This window comes from Alnus glutinosa, chromosome 14 (genome assembly GCF_958979055.1).
Source record: "Alnus glutinosa chromosome 14, dhAlnGlut1.1, whole genome shotgun sequence".
In the NCBI taxonomy this organism is placed as follows: Eukaryota; Viridiplantae; Streptophyta; class Magnoliopsida; order Fagales; family Betulaceae; genus Alnus; species Alnus glutinosa.
This window is the reverse complement of record NC_084899.1, coordinates 4301194-4317299: the sequence shown is the minus strand read 5'-3', so window position 1 is coordinate 4317299 and position 16106 is coordinate 4301194.

The following is a 16106-nucleotide window of genomic DNA, read 5'->3' as shown; positions in this document are numbered from 1 at the left end:
TTTTTTTTTTTTCTAAATAAAATAGGGAAAGAGGTTACAAGGGAGGGTCCTTACCACTCTGGATCCGAATGGAAGAGAGAATGGGGGAACCCTTGGGAATGCTACCAAAAACATGATTGGTAGCGGCCCACTTACCTAAAGCATGTGCCCTAAAGTTGGCACTACGTGACACCTTCAAAGCCTTCCAGCTTTAAAAGGAAGAAAGAAAAACACTAATGTCTGAAACAATATTACAAAAGCACCAAGAAGAAAAGATCGAAGGACTATTAATAGCTAAGGTCACCAACAAAGAATCTCCTTCCAGAGTAAAGTCAACATGACCCAAGGTAGCAGCTAACCGGGTAGCCAGTAACACTGCAGTAGCTTCACCCAAAAGAACATCAGAGGAATAAAGATGTTGAGTTGCTGCCAAAATAATGGAACCAGAGGAATCAGAAATGGTAGCAGCTGCAACAGAAAAAGAGCCCCTAATTGTAACATCAAAATTCCCTTTAAAAGAGCCAAGTAATGGAGGAAACCAAAGGGAAGGAGAAGACCTATCCTTCCAAGCCAAAATATGCTTATCCATGTTAAACAAAATCTGATGCAAAACCTTAGCAGCAGAAGGAAACACAGCATCATGAATCAACTTATTTCTAGAAAACCAAATAAGATCCATAGCAATGGAAGCAAATAACTGAAATCGTCTAGCATCATGTTTAGGAATGGCTAGTTTTTCACAAGGAAAAAGAATAGCCAACACCCAATCAGAAATGGGACGATTAGAAAAACCAGCATAACAATTTGGCCAAGGAGAGGAACTCCAAAGGAAAATAGCTAAATCACATTCAAGAAAAATATGACTTAAAGTTTCTTCAGTCAGACATGAAACAAGTGTAGGCAATACCCTCTTTCTTCAATGTATATGGCGCAAATTAAAGTACACGTGCCATTAATTTTGACTTGGATTAATGCTTATCCTTACCATGGGTCGACCATTTTAACAAAAGAAAGTCAAATTAAATATAAATGATGTCTATATTATTATTTGGATATTCCTTGAAAAGATCATGGTCCTAATAATTCTATTGCAACGGTGACAAGAAATATTAAGATTATTTAAGATAAATGTTGTTGGACCAGAATTCTTTACAATTGTCTATCCAAATTATTCTTAATTTGGACGAGGAATTGATGGTGCCATGTCTCAAGTTGTTCGGGTAGCTAGGCTGCAATTCGTTGAGCTAATTCTGATCCATATACCTCAGTAATAAGATCTCGAGCCGAATAGTTGGAAAATTTAAGAGAGAGATAAAATTATTAAGCATTACTTGAGCTCTTATTAATGCATGGAGTGCTACATTATTGATGTGTTAGTCCAAGATGAGGTGGAACCATTGTAGCACCTTTGTAGGAGGTGGAAATTAAACGATCTACTAATCTAGCAAGGATGACGGCATACACAAGTGTCATTTGGTTTTTGGTAGAAAAAGCACAACCCATACGATTGTGAGCCAAATTTTTGCTTACAACCAGCGTCGCAAGGCTTAACCTGGCAATTTCCTCCTCCATATAATGCATTTTGACACATCCCAACGCCATTTGTCTCTTCTAACTTCTCACCTACATTCATCCAAAAATGTCATCTACGGTGAAGATATACATTAAATGTTTGAACAACATATAATATTTAAACTAACTATATATTTTTCATGCATGGTAATTACGAATAACACAAATATTATTTATTATTTTTCATGGTAATTAATTAATTAAGAAGAAGATTTACCATTAACAACGAAGAGAAAGAACAAAAGTATGACAAAAACGATGACGCTTTTCATGGTTTTCTTCTTCTTTTCTTTCTATATGATAAAAGTACGCATAAACAATGAGGTATGCTTTTTGTTTGACAAGTAGTGTGGTACGTGAGTTTTTGTGCCTCGTCGTATTTATAGATTGAAATTGAAGCACGAAATTTATTGCCTTTTAATTTACTCGATCAAGAGTATGTACAATTCTTAAGGGATCCGGCTTGTATGCTGTAGTTAAAACTACAGCACACATGCTGTTAAAAAATGAAGGGTTGAGATTTAATCTAATCTTTCGCTACTTTCTCCCTTTTCTCCTCTTTCATTTTTTTTTTTTTTTTTTTTTTTTTCCCTTAGCTCAAATCTACTTCAACGTAACACTCCATTTTCTATTGTAAACATCTTCTGTAAAAACCTATCGCTACTCTCTCCCTTCTCTTGATTTATCTGATTCACATTCACCCACTCAACTTATGGTCTTCTTCATCTTCCTCCCTTCATTCTTAGTGTACACCCATAACCTACTCCTCTTCTCGTCCTCTCAATTTATGCTCTTACCTCTCGCTTTCTTTCTTATTTGTGTTTTCTTCGACATTTCTCTCCTTTTTGTGGAGTGATGAATTACACATGTGAGAGAGCTTCAAAACTTGAGGATTGCATAGGGAAAGCGTTGTTTTGGGTTCGTATTTTGGCACAAATTTGGCGCAATCTAATTGATTTATTTATTTATTTTTTTTAAGATTAGGCATTTGGGAATGGGCTACATGGGGTTTGGGGTATTTGGACAAAATTCTGTGTGGTTTAGATTCGAAATTTGTCGAATTGACTATCTTCGTCTCGGTAACTTTGTTGCACAACTCCTTCACTTCAATAGTTGTCTTATTCTTTTGGTCGGTTATTGCAGGTTTTATTATGAAATTCTTTTACTAATATTGGGTTTTGTTTTCTTTTGAGCTGAACAAGGGATTTTTCTTTTCTAGATTTCTCAGTCAATTATATCAAATAATTTAAGAGAAAAATTTAGAGAGAGAAACAAAGTGGAAAGAAATGTCGAAGAAAACACAGAGAAGAAAGAAAAAAAGAGAAAGGGAAGAGAACAAGAGTGAGCTGATGGTACGCTGAGAATCAAGGGAGGAAGAGAAAGAAGATTATGAGTTGAGATGGGTGAATGGGAATCAGAGAAAACGAGAGAAGGGAGAGAGTAGCGAGAATTCTTTTACACTAGAAAAGGGAGTAGACTTGAGCCAAAGGGAACAAAAAAAAATGAACGTGGAGAGAAGGAAGAGAGTAGCGAGAGATTAAAGCTCAACCCTTCATTTTTTAACAGCATGTGTGCTGTAGTTAAAACAAGCCGGATCCATTCCTAAGACATTCGTACATTTTCCAATTAAATGGTTGTGATTTTGGTATATCAGAATTTATGTTATTTCTAAAATATTATTCAGTTGGTATAGTGAGAATAAATGGTAAAATCCAAATCATTTCATTTGAACAAAAATACCGTTATTTTCTTTCAATAACTTGCAAAACACTAAAATTAACAAAAATTATTAGATTAAAACACAGCTAAATAATTAATTAATGTAAATTAAGCGTTTTAAATATTTAATATTTTGCACTCATCATTTCGCCACCCCAAACTGGTTTGGGATGGATCAGTCGCCCCCTTTGACTAAAATGAGGGTGGCCGGCCACCGCGATATATATATATATATATATATATATATATATATATATATATATATATATATATATATATATATATATATATATATATATAAATAGTTTTTTAATTTTTAATTTAATTTTTAATATTTTTTAATTGAAAGATGACAAGTGAGAAGAGTATTATATGAAAATAATGATTGAGATTTGAGAAAATCTATAAACTACCAAGAGTTCTGTATGCATGGCCTAGCCTTAAAAAATATTTAGAGAGGTCATTAATGAGGACGGCAAGTTGGAGTTTGTTTTTCTACCTATTTCTTAAAAAAACACAACACATATGTACTATGATGGAAATTCAGGCTTTATTTATTTATCCGCACATAAATAAAGTTCAGTAAAGAAAATTAAGATGAATGGAAAAATACACTTTACTCTCTAAAGTTTACAACTTTTTTATTTTTACTGTCGATGTTTAAAAAGTAAAAATATACCCTAACAAAATTTTAAAATTTTTTAACGTAAGCACTACGTTAATTATTTATATCTTCTTTAGTATAAATTATTGAAAAGACTTAAATGCCTATATTTTTTTTTTTTTTTTAAAAAAAGAAGAGGTGGCCGTAGCCACCCCCATCTGACCGGAATGGGGGTGGCGAGCCATCTTTATGGCTCATGGGAGTGATTCGGTCACCCCAAATGGCCCATGGGGTTGGCCGTAGCCACCCCATTTAAAAAAAAAAAAAAAAAAAAAAAAAAAAAAAAAGTGCATTTTGGGAATTAACACATACGTGTGTACGGGGTAATTTTAAAAATTGTACCAAAAAATGCACGTGCGGTGCACGTGAGCTATTTTCTGTCAAAAGAGACAAAAATGACTATCTGAGTGATTTCATTGAAAACTTTAAAATCTTTGTTGGGATACAATGCCACTTTTTAAATATCGGAAACAAAAATAAAAAAATAGTCAAACTTTGAGAAGGTAAAATATATATTTTCCTAAAATGAAAGATTTAGAATATGAAAATTAGATGCAAACGTACAAATCTTTTTTTGTACACACCTAAATCTTGGTAAAGAAATTAACCAACATCCCTATCCTGATTAGAAGTACTACTTAGAAGGCTTGTGCAACATTTATTTTTTCTCGATAAATTAGCCCATGCCAAATCTCTTGTTTTTATGTATATTTGGGCTGTCAAGAATTCTTGCGACTCATACACAAAAAGAGTGCTAGACTTAGCGAGAGGACACAATGAGTAAAACCCCATTACTTAAATGAAAAAACGTCAAAAGCTACAATAGTCAATAGGCCAGGAGTACGATAAAGAGTACGTACCAATAGTAACTATTTTAGAAACTTCAAATAAACAAGGTTTTTTTTTTTTTTTTTTTTTTTTGGGAACATGTAGCATCTGCTACTGATATTAAACAATGTTGCCAATAAATGATGACTCAAATCAGTCTTAGGTCACAGCACTCTCTTTTTTTCATTAATGCTCCGTTTGTTTTGGTGTAAAATAATTTCGACATTTTTCGGTGTTTGGTAGGGACGAAAATAATGGTCATCGAAAATCATTTTCGGTTTGACCGTAAAAGTTTCTTTAATTTTCGAAAAACGATTTACGATTTTTAAAACTGTAAATCGTTTTCCGAAATTAAGCTCTTCGTCCTTACACGCATGTTTGATATTCAATCGTTAGAATTTAGCAATTGTAGGTCGTCGGAATCCAGTTGGCGCCGGAGTCCGACAACATCCGGTCGCCGGAATCCAGCCTGCGCCAGAATCAGGTTGCCGGAATTCTGCGGGCGCCGGAATCTGGCCACCGGCGGACCAAATTCCGGCCGGATTGGCCGGAATCCGGCAATATTCCGGCCTGAATCTGGCCATTTTGGTCGGATCAGGTCAAACTTTCTCACCGTAATCCGGCAACGGCGACCGGACGTTGCCGGATTCCGACGATATTTGCCAAACTCTGATTTTTATATTTCGTAATTTTTTCGTGTGAACCAAACACCAAAAAATATTTTCGAGAAAACCATTTTTTTTGAGAATAATTTCGTCGAAATCATTTTACGTCGAAACAAACGGAGCATAAAATTCATTTTTTTAATAAAGAAATAGTGCTGAGGTGGTTTTTTATCCCCACAAATCATTTTCCTTGCAATCAATGACCAACTTTGGATTGAGATTGCCATGTCTGATCCGGCCCTAATGAGAGACGTCTCAAATAGAGCTTAATTATTTGTTTGGCCAGCCTACTACTTGCATTGTTCAGACAGTTATACGCCATTGGGCCCTTTCTCAATTGGTTGTGATTCAGGTAGCCAATTGTAGAGGATTCAGGTTCGTCCAACTGTAAGTTGATGGATTGTACGTAGTCTTCTGCAATTTCAAGGAATTATAGGGGCTTAAAATTGTAAGAATTTAGACCGTTCAATCAAAATGAATGGCCTATTTTATACCAATTGCTAAAACCTTGCCCCCCCTCCCCCCTCACTTGCTTTGAGGAGTGGCTAATCATTGTTTTTTTTCCTTTGAGGGGTGATCAACCACTCCATAGAGTGGTTGACCACTCTTTGGGAGTCGGCAGTGGTCGGTCACCCCATTAAACGCTTGAAGGTGGTGTGAATACATATCTTGTACCCACTAATGGCCTAAAGGGTGCATGGTGCGACCACCCATTGGTGTCCGGTGGTGGCTAAGGTGGTCTGACCACCCCCTCAAAGAGTAATATGGTGGGTGGCCACTCTTAAGAAGGTGACTAACCACTTTAAATGATAGTCCAACCACCCACTAGTTCTTTTTATTATTATTATTATTATTATTTTTTATTTTTTTTTTCATTTTTGAAAGACTTATCTTGCTCAATTCAAGCCATTCATTTTAAGTGAATGGTCGATCAGGATCTTTAAAATTGCAAGCCCGTAATACCTTGAAATTACAAGCTCTTGTATTTCAATTCTTTGGAATTGCAAGGAACCTCAATCCTAAGCTGATCACCAGGTCTATGCAAAACACCCATGGTCATCGACCCAAGATTTTTTTGACAGGAGGATGGGATCGAGGCTAGAACATAACACCATATAGGCCAACCTTAATTTAAGTCATTCAATTATGTTAGACTCTTCAACCCAAAACTTACTAATTTTGTATCAGATTTGTGAGTGGTGTCAAAATTTCTAGCCCTATCCATGATCATGGAAAGTTTATTTGTATGGTTTTTTTTTATTATTATTAAAAAAAAAAATTGAGGATATTATTGATATTTTACAAACATTCGGTTATAAAATTAATAAAATATGAAAGAACGCTTTATTTTATAAATTCTTCATCTATAGAGATTTATTTTTTTAAAAAAAAATAATAATAAATTTTTTTGAAAAAAAAAAAAAAAATTCTTTTTGATAATGGGTGAAAACACGAAGTGTGATTTTGATATTTTACGTAAATTACCTTAGCATATCAGTTCTCTCAAATAATTATATGCAGGAACAAATATTAAAGTAAATCTGGCCGGAGCTTACTATCCACTAAATTCGACATAATCATATAGACTGTCCGTTCAAATGCTGGGTATATATATAAGACTCTCTTGTACTTAATGCGATTTTATCTTCTAGACTCTAATTTCTAATTTAACAAATTTAAAACTTCAAGTTTTGAAAAAATTTAAGAGTTAAAAAGTACATGCGGTAAGGGTCATTATCAAACGACAACTTGGTTTCAAACAGTATCAAATATAATACTTGTCATTAATTGAAATACACTTAGTACTTTCGTCTAGGTTCTATCTAATTTTTTTTTGGAGATTCACGTCACTTCACAAAAAATCGTGACAGATGCATGTCCCGAAACAGATGCATGTCCCGTGTGCCACATATAAGAGATAACTTAGCATATCCTATGAAATGTCATGATGTCTCTATGGCCTTGTTTGTTAAGTTATAGAACCGTGCACAGTAATGCGTGTACTGTTCATGTATTTTTTCTTTTACTTTTTTATATTTCTTACTACTAATCAACATCAAAATATTCTCACTTTTTTCACTTTTTATATTACATCAATAATTTTTTATTACTATTCAAATAAAAAAATTTACTATAAAACAAAATTTTTTCACCTTTTTATATCACATCATCACTTTTTACTAATTCCAAAATTAACAACCCACTAGTCTGTTATGTTCTGTTCTGTTTTGTTATGTACATGTATTTGCTAAACAAACCCTATATCACAGGCGATACATGTGGTATTTATGCCACATTAGGTGCAAAAAATAATAAAAAATTGCCTAAACTTTAAAACTTTTTTTAAAAAAAAAAATAATAATAAGAAAACTGAATTGAATTCAAAACTTGGGGGCGGCCAACCACCCTTATGGTCAGCCAAAACGTGACCGAACCATCTCCAAAACCTTTAGTACGTAGTATAATTACGACAGTACTCCAGTCTAATCGTGTAGTTGGTCATGACATGGTAGCTGAGGTGCTAGCTCCGGACCTTGATTGGTCTAATTAGCTTTATCTTACCAAGTCAGCAAAGAGCTCCATGCATGGGACCATCGCCTTGTATAACCAACCAAACCACCTAAAATTTGTATGGCTCAAGCACAAAGAGCTCGATCTCCTTGTATTGAAGATTGTCACGTACGGTTTTTACAGGGAATATTTGGAATCATCAAGTTCTATTACTAAGCACTCCAGTCTGATGACCTTCTTCAACCAGACATGAGACAAAGTTTTTGGCCCATCTTTTCTTTACTTTTAATATATTTTTTAGAAATATTTCTGCCCATGGCAGCTAAATACCCCAGACCTCTCTTGTATGTTATAAAGGTATATTCAAATCATTAGGCAACAGTACTCTCTTTAATATTCAATGCATATGCCGCAATATTTTGGCAGAACCGCAGGTAACAGTACTAACAAGACAAGGTATATATTGTACCTAGCTAAGTCCTGCCCTAAGTTTATTGCCCTTGGATAGCGGGTGTTATAATCGAGCTCCAGGGATTCATGCGATGGAGGAATATTTCAGAGAAGATAGCTAGCTAGTGAACATCTCCTAGGGAAGTACAACACTTGAGAGACTGTTGTGTTGTGTTTGGCATTACAGAATTCGAGTTTTGGAATTGGATTAGCACTGTGTTCGGAAAAGTTATATATATATATATATATATACTTCTTTTCCACAAATATCAACAGAGGGAGAGCTCGTTTCCAGTTTGTGCCACTTAATCTCGAGTTAATTAAAGTAAAAGTGCCAATTTTGAGTTGGATTAATATATATATATATCCTTACCATGGTTCGTTTTAACAAAAGAAAGTCAAAATATAAATGATGTCTATATTATTAATTATTTGGATATTCCTTGGAAAGATCATGGTCCTAATAATACTATTGCAACGGTGACAAGAAATATTGAGATAAATGTTGTTGGACAGGAATTCTTTGTAATTGCCATGGCCTATCCGAATTAGATAATTCGGACAGCCAATAGAGAGAGAGGAATTAATGGTGTCATGTCTCGAACTGCCGGAACGGGCTGCAATTCGTTGAGTCAATCCCGATCCATGTACCTTAGTTATAAGATCTTGAGCCTGAATAGTTGCACGGTATATTAATTATTGGAAATTTTAAGAGAGAGAGAATGAGAGAGAAAAAGTTATAAAGAATTGCATGAGCTCTTATTAATGCAATGCTACATTATTGTTGCGTTGGTCCAAGATAAGGTGGAACGATTGTAGCAGCAATGTAGGGGGTGGAAATCAAACAATCTACTAATCTAGCAAGGATGACGGCATACACAAGTGTCATTTGGTTTTTGGTAGAAAAAGCACAACCCATACGATTGTGAGCCAAATTTTTGCTTACAACCAGCGTCGCATGGCTTAACCTGGCAATTTCCTCCTCCATATAATGCATTTTGACACATCCCAACGCCAATTGTCTCTTCTAACTTCTCTCCTGCATTCATCCAAAAATGTCATCGATCTACAGTGAAGATATACATTAAATGTTTGCAAAACATATAATATTAATTTGAACTAACTATATATTTTTCATGCATGGTAATTAATTAAGAATAACGCAAATATTATTTATTATTTTTCATAAAGAAGAAGATTTACCATTAGCAACGAAGAGAGAGAACAAAAGTAGGGCAGAAACGAGGACGCTTTTCATGGTTTTTTCTTCTTCTTTTCTTTCTATATGATAGAAGTACGTATAAGCAATGAGGTACGTATGCCTTTTGTGTCTGGTCATATTTATAGATTGAAATTGAGGCACAAAATTTATTGCTTTTTTTAATTTACTCGATGAAGAGTATGTACAATTAATTCCTATAAGACATTCGTTTTCCAATTAAATGGTTGTGATTTTGGTATATCAGCATTTATATTATTTCTAAATATTCAGTTAATGGTATATAGTGAGAATAAATGGTAAAAGCCAAAATCATTTCATTTGAAAATAATGATTGAAATTTGAGAAAATCTATAGACAACCGAGGAGTCTGTATGCATGGCCTAGCCTTAAAAAAAATATTTAGAGAGGACATTAATGAGGACGGCTAGTTAATTGGAGTTTGTTTTTATACTTACTAGCTCATAACCCGTGCTATGCACGGGATTCTTCCTTATAATTTAGTTTTATAATAATAATAAAAAAAAAATGGAAGAAGAGAATCATAGAAAATATAGATAAAAAAATAAAAATTGAAAAATACTAATATAATATAATAGGGACAAAAATTTCTTACAAACTGGTTTACAGGAAATTTTTTACAATTCACATTTAAAAAATACATGTATCCTTTAAATATGTGAGAAGTACATGTTATTTTATTAATGTTATTAAAAAAGCATGTAATATTTAAATAACATGTGCTTCTCATATGCGAAAAAGACACATATCAATCTTATATGTGGATTGTAAGAAATTTCCTACAAACCGGTTTGTAGGAAATTTATGTCCATATAATAGTGTTATCTTTTTTGTATTACACAAAGTAATAAAAAACTACTCAATAAACATAATACGCTAAAAAAATTATCATACCCCGTACAAAAAACAACCATAGGAAACTCTCTCTCACCATCATTTTCTTGAATTTAGTGTAAAATTTACAAAAGATAAAATAAGCAATTTGAATGAAAAATAATATATTAATTACATTAAAAAAAAAAAAAAAAAGGAGAGGAAACGAAATAAGAGAACCATAGAAAATATAGACAAAAAGTAAAAAATAAAAAATATTAATAGAATAAAGTAGAGTTTTCTTTCCCATATGCTTTTCCGGTTCATATGAAACCTTAAAAATCAATATTATCTATCAATTAAGCACATTAACAATGTACATTATACAGAGAAAAAAAAAATCAATGAACAATGTAAATTAAAAAATCGTCATACCTCGTACTCAAAACAACAATTAATGTAAACTCTCTCTCTCTCTCTCTCTCTCTCTCTCTCTCTCTCTCTCTCTCTCTCTCTCTCTCTCTCTCTCTCTCTCTCTCTCTCTCTCTCTCTCTCTCCATAGTTTCCTTGAATTCAATGTAAAATTTAGAAAAGGAAAAAGAAAAAAAAAAAAAGAAAGAAAAAGAAAAGAAAAGCAATTTAAACAAAAAAATAATATAAATTAGGAAATAGGGACAAAAAAAAAATGTAAAGAAAAAACAAAATCATAGAAAATAAAGTAAAAAAAAAGAAGTAAAATGATAACCACTAATATAATAGAAAATAACTATTTTTTTATATATTTTTTCCACTTCCAAAGAAATTTATAGGTATAGAAAGAAACTACGGTCAGATAGATATTTTTTAATTCGACCATCATTCTTATATATAGCGTAAAAGAAACTACTTCTTCAACAAAAATAAAAAAATAATATAAATTATCAATGCAAAAATAAGGATAGAAAATCAAATCAGAAAAACATAAAATAAATACAAACATATTATTTACAATTCTATTGAACACAACCCCAACAAACTTGAAAGGCAAACTAAAAAAAAAAAAAAGGCTATAGCAGTATTACAAACAAAAAAGTTCCATCAATAGCAAAAGCTTTGCTCTCTTTGCTTTGAGCACCACTCTCCGGTAATGTAAACAACATTGCAGTTTTGCATAGCTACAAACCATTACTTCTTCATATATTTATTTGAGAAAGCGAGAGATATTAGAGTGACTTTTGACATTTCCTAAAGAAAAAAAAACCGACGTTTGACTCTTTGAGGTTTAGTTTGTAACGGATATTTAGTGGGAGGGGAAGCGGTGTTGGAGTAAAAGATTTTACTTAAAGGAAGAGAGAGAGGTAGAAATTAGTGAGAATTTAATGACAATAAAATTAAATGTTTCAATTCATTTTCTATTCAATGGAAGAGATTTGATTAGGAATATTAAACGCACCGTTTATTTCACTTGAAATACATGGAGCAATTCAATTTTACCTTCTTCTTCTTTTTCTTTTTCTTTTTCTTTTCTTTTTTTTTTTTTTTGGTTTTTTCTAGATTTACTTAAAGGAATAGAAAGATGTAGAAATTAGTGAGAATTTAATAACAAAAAAAATTTAACGTTTCTATTCATTTTTTATTCAATATAAGAGAGTTAATTAGTCACATTAAATGCACAGTTTATTTTACTTGAAATACGCAGACCTGTTTAGTTTTACTTAAATTACCAGTTTTTTACTGAAATGACCGGTTCAATGTTTAAAAAGTATTGATTCATATCACATGTCCTAATTTTATACCAACTCTAAGTTGGAACTCGGCTTTTATATATATATATATATATATATATGATATGTTTCAATAAAAATAAAATCCATATAATTTTGAGCATTAAAAAAAAAATTCAAATTTAATGCTTAATTAACTCTTTAGTGTTTTAAAAGCATTTATATTCCTTTCGTGCACAATAATCAAATAAAATTTTAACTTTTTTGATTTGAGCATTTATAGCAAAAACTTTGTTCTCTTTGCCTTGAGCACTACTTTCCGATAATGTAAACAACATTGCAGTTTTGCATAGCCACAAACCATTACTTCTCCATATATTTATTTGAGAAAGCGAGAGATATTAGAGTGACTTCTGACATTTCCTAAAGAAAAAAAAAACTGACGTTTGACTCTTTGAGGTTTAGTTTGTAACGGATATTTAGTGGGATGGGAAGCGGTGTTGGAGTAAAAGATTTTACTTAAAGGAAGAGAGAGATGTAGAAATTAGTGAGAATTTAATGACAACAAAATTAAATGTTTCTATTCATTTTCTATTCAATGGAAGAGATTTAATTAGGAATATTAAACACACCGTTTATTTCACTTGAAATACATGGAGTAGTTCAATTTTACTTTCTTTTTTCTTTTTTCTTTTTTTTCTAGATTTACTTAAAGTAATAGAAATTAGTGAGAATTTAATGACAAAAAAAAATTTGACATTTCTATTCATTTTTTATTCAATATAAGAGAGTTAATTAGTCATATTAAATGCACCTTTATTTTACTTGAAATACACAGACCGGTTTAGTTTTACTTAAATAACCAGTTTTTCACTCAAATGACCGGTTCAATGTGTAAAAAGTATGGATTCATACCACGTGTCCTAATTCTATGCCAACTCTAAGTTGGAACTCGGCCTATATATATATATATATGATATGTTTCAATAAAAATAAAATTCATATAATTTTGAGCATTAAAAAAAAAACATTTCAAATTTAATGCTTAATTAATTCTTTAGTGTTTTAAAAGCATTTATATTCCTTTTGTGCACAATAATCAAATAAAATTTTACCTTTTTTGGTTTTCAAAAGTAGAATAACACTTACAAAAAATAAGTGAAAATCGTAAAAATCACATAAAAGAAAAACAAATATCCCATAAAACATTTAAATGAATTAATACATAAGACCCTTATTTTTAGTTTAATTCATATATAAATTAAAACATGTTAAAATATTTGTTTTCATAGGTGTAGTTTATAATGAAAATAAGTATGAAGAAGAAAAATAGCAAGAAGAAAACCACGATTTTAATTATCAAAATATAAAATAGAAAATTAGCATGAATTTTTTTTAATGTCGATGTGATACCTATTATATTTCAATCCTATATAATTCTGAACATTCGAAAAAGCAAATGAACAAAAAAAAAATCTCATAAATATTCAAATGAAGAATTGTTCAACCACAAATTTCACAAACAAAATGAAAAAATATTTAGATTTCAACCAAAAATAAAAAAATACCAAAGAGTTATACTTATATCATTAATTGAGAGAAAGAGGCTACTTGTATCATTAATAGAGAGAGAGAGAGAGAGAGAGAGAGAGAGAGAAGGATTAAATAGACCGGTTCAATTTTATTTAAAAGACCGGTTCAGTATTTAAAGGACCGGTTTAGTCACTAAAAAATATGGGTTCATGCCACGTGTCACTATTCTATGCCATTCTAAGGAAGTACTCGGCTTTTATATATATATATATATGATTTCTTAAATAAACAACACATATGTATTATGGTGGAAATCAGGGTTTATTTATAAAGTTTAGTAAAGAAAATTAAGCGTTATTGGGGCGTAAGTATAAGACTATCAAATTACCCTACAATTCTGGCTGTTGGGGTGGCTATATTGATTGTGATCTTCCTTTTGAAGCCTAAAAACCCTTTTTTTTTTCCTTCCAAACAATAAGATTGGATTGGTTTAAGCTATGCTTATTCTGGTTCAGTTGTTACGTTTTAAATATTTTAAATAACGTAACAACTTCCGCCATGAAAGCAAGATGCTTATTTTGCTCTCGGAAGGGGAATCGCTTAAGAGAAAATGAGATATACCCATCCGGACAAAAAAAATTAACAAACCGGTTTGTAAGAAATTTCATACAACCCACATATAAGATTGACATATATCCCTTGACATGTGAGAAGCACATGTTATTTAAATAGCATTTGCTTCTTACATGCTTTTTATAAATAGCATTAATAAAAAAGCAGTACTTCTCACATATTTAAATGACACATATCTTTTTTATATTGATGGAGCCTAAAGAGCGTGCCACATGTTCTGTTTTTGTGAGACCTATATATGACTTAACGTGTCATATCATCATTACAGAGTATACAAAAATCATCTTAACTGATTTGATGACAAAATTAGAATCTATCACATAATTTAACCACCAAATCATATCAAACGTTAACTATATATCACATAATACATCCACTAATTTAACCACCAAATCTAGGGAGTTTTATCAAGGGACAGTTAATGCAATATAGTGACTCAAGCCATGGGGTTGTATTATGTGATGCAACACAAGAATATCCTCGCTGTTTGCTCAGCCGAAACAAACACGCAAAAAGATGCGAACTCAAGGGAGAGCAGCAGCCAGCAGGCACAGAAATAGAAATCAATACAAAATTGAAAATGACAAACACGCAGAATATTATTTCAATGAAAAATGAAAATATGGGAAATTCAATATGTTAAAAAATAGAAAAAAGAATCCGATATATCTGTCAAAGCTGCACTTCAAGGGGACCCTACAGCCCAAAGCACAGTTTGCTGATATGATAGCTCATATTCTGAGATTGCATAATACCTATTTTCTTACAAACAAGTTTTAGGAAATTTATGTTCTTACCATTGTGTACCCTGTTATTTTTCTAACTTAATTAATGCACTTTGACAATTTCCTCTCTCTCTCTCTCTCTCTCTCTCTCTCTATATATATATATATAAGGGAAAAGTATACATACCCCTCAAACTAACAGAAGTTGGAAGATGAGGTGGCCAGTGGCAAAGCCAGCTTCTACAATTTGGGCCGGCCAAATTGAAAAAAAATAAAATAAAATTGGGGGACAAAAAAAAATTAGGGGTAAAATTTTATTTTACTTTATTTTTGGGAAACCTTGTGGATTGGGGGGGGGGCAAAGCCTCAAGTGGCTCCACCCCTTGCCCCTGGGGGTAGCTGAACTACCTCTTGGCCATTTGGGAGTGGTTCAGCCACTTCCAAATATAAAATAAATAAATAAATAAAATAAATAATAATAATAATAATATATAATTGAGGTGAGTGTCTCTAACCACTCTAAAATGGCCATTTGTGAGTGGTTTCGGCCACTCCCAAGCCGGCAAGAGGGAGTGACCGAGTCATCTCCATTTCGACAAGGGAGCTTAAAAAAAATTAAAAATATATATTAAAATTTGAAATTTTTTTAGTTTTTCTTTTTTTTTTTCTTCCCCCTTTTTTAAATTAATAGTGGTATTTTTGTTTTATTAAAAAAAAAATTATGTTTATTTTTATCTTTTTGTGGAACAAAAAGGTACATTGCAAATTTTTGGGAACATTGATGCAAGCTTTAATTCAGGAAGACATTGCCAATTGGGTGTTTCTTTGAGGTGGATATATATACGTTTCCATTAAAAACAAAAAGAAAAAAGAAAAGAAAAGAAAAAAAGATAATTTGATATTTGAAGAAGAAGAAGAAGGCCATTCATTTGAATTTATGTTATTTTGGCTAGCCTGCTACTTGTTCAAACAATTAAACGCTATTGGGGCCATTTCTCAATTGATTGTGATTGGGGCCACCAATTGTGGAGACTTTAGGTTCGTCCAACTATAAGTTGATGAATTGTAGTC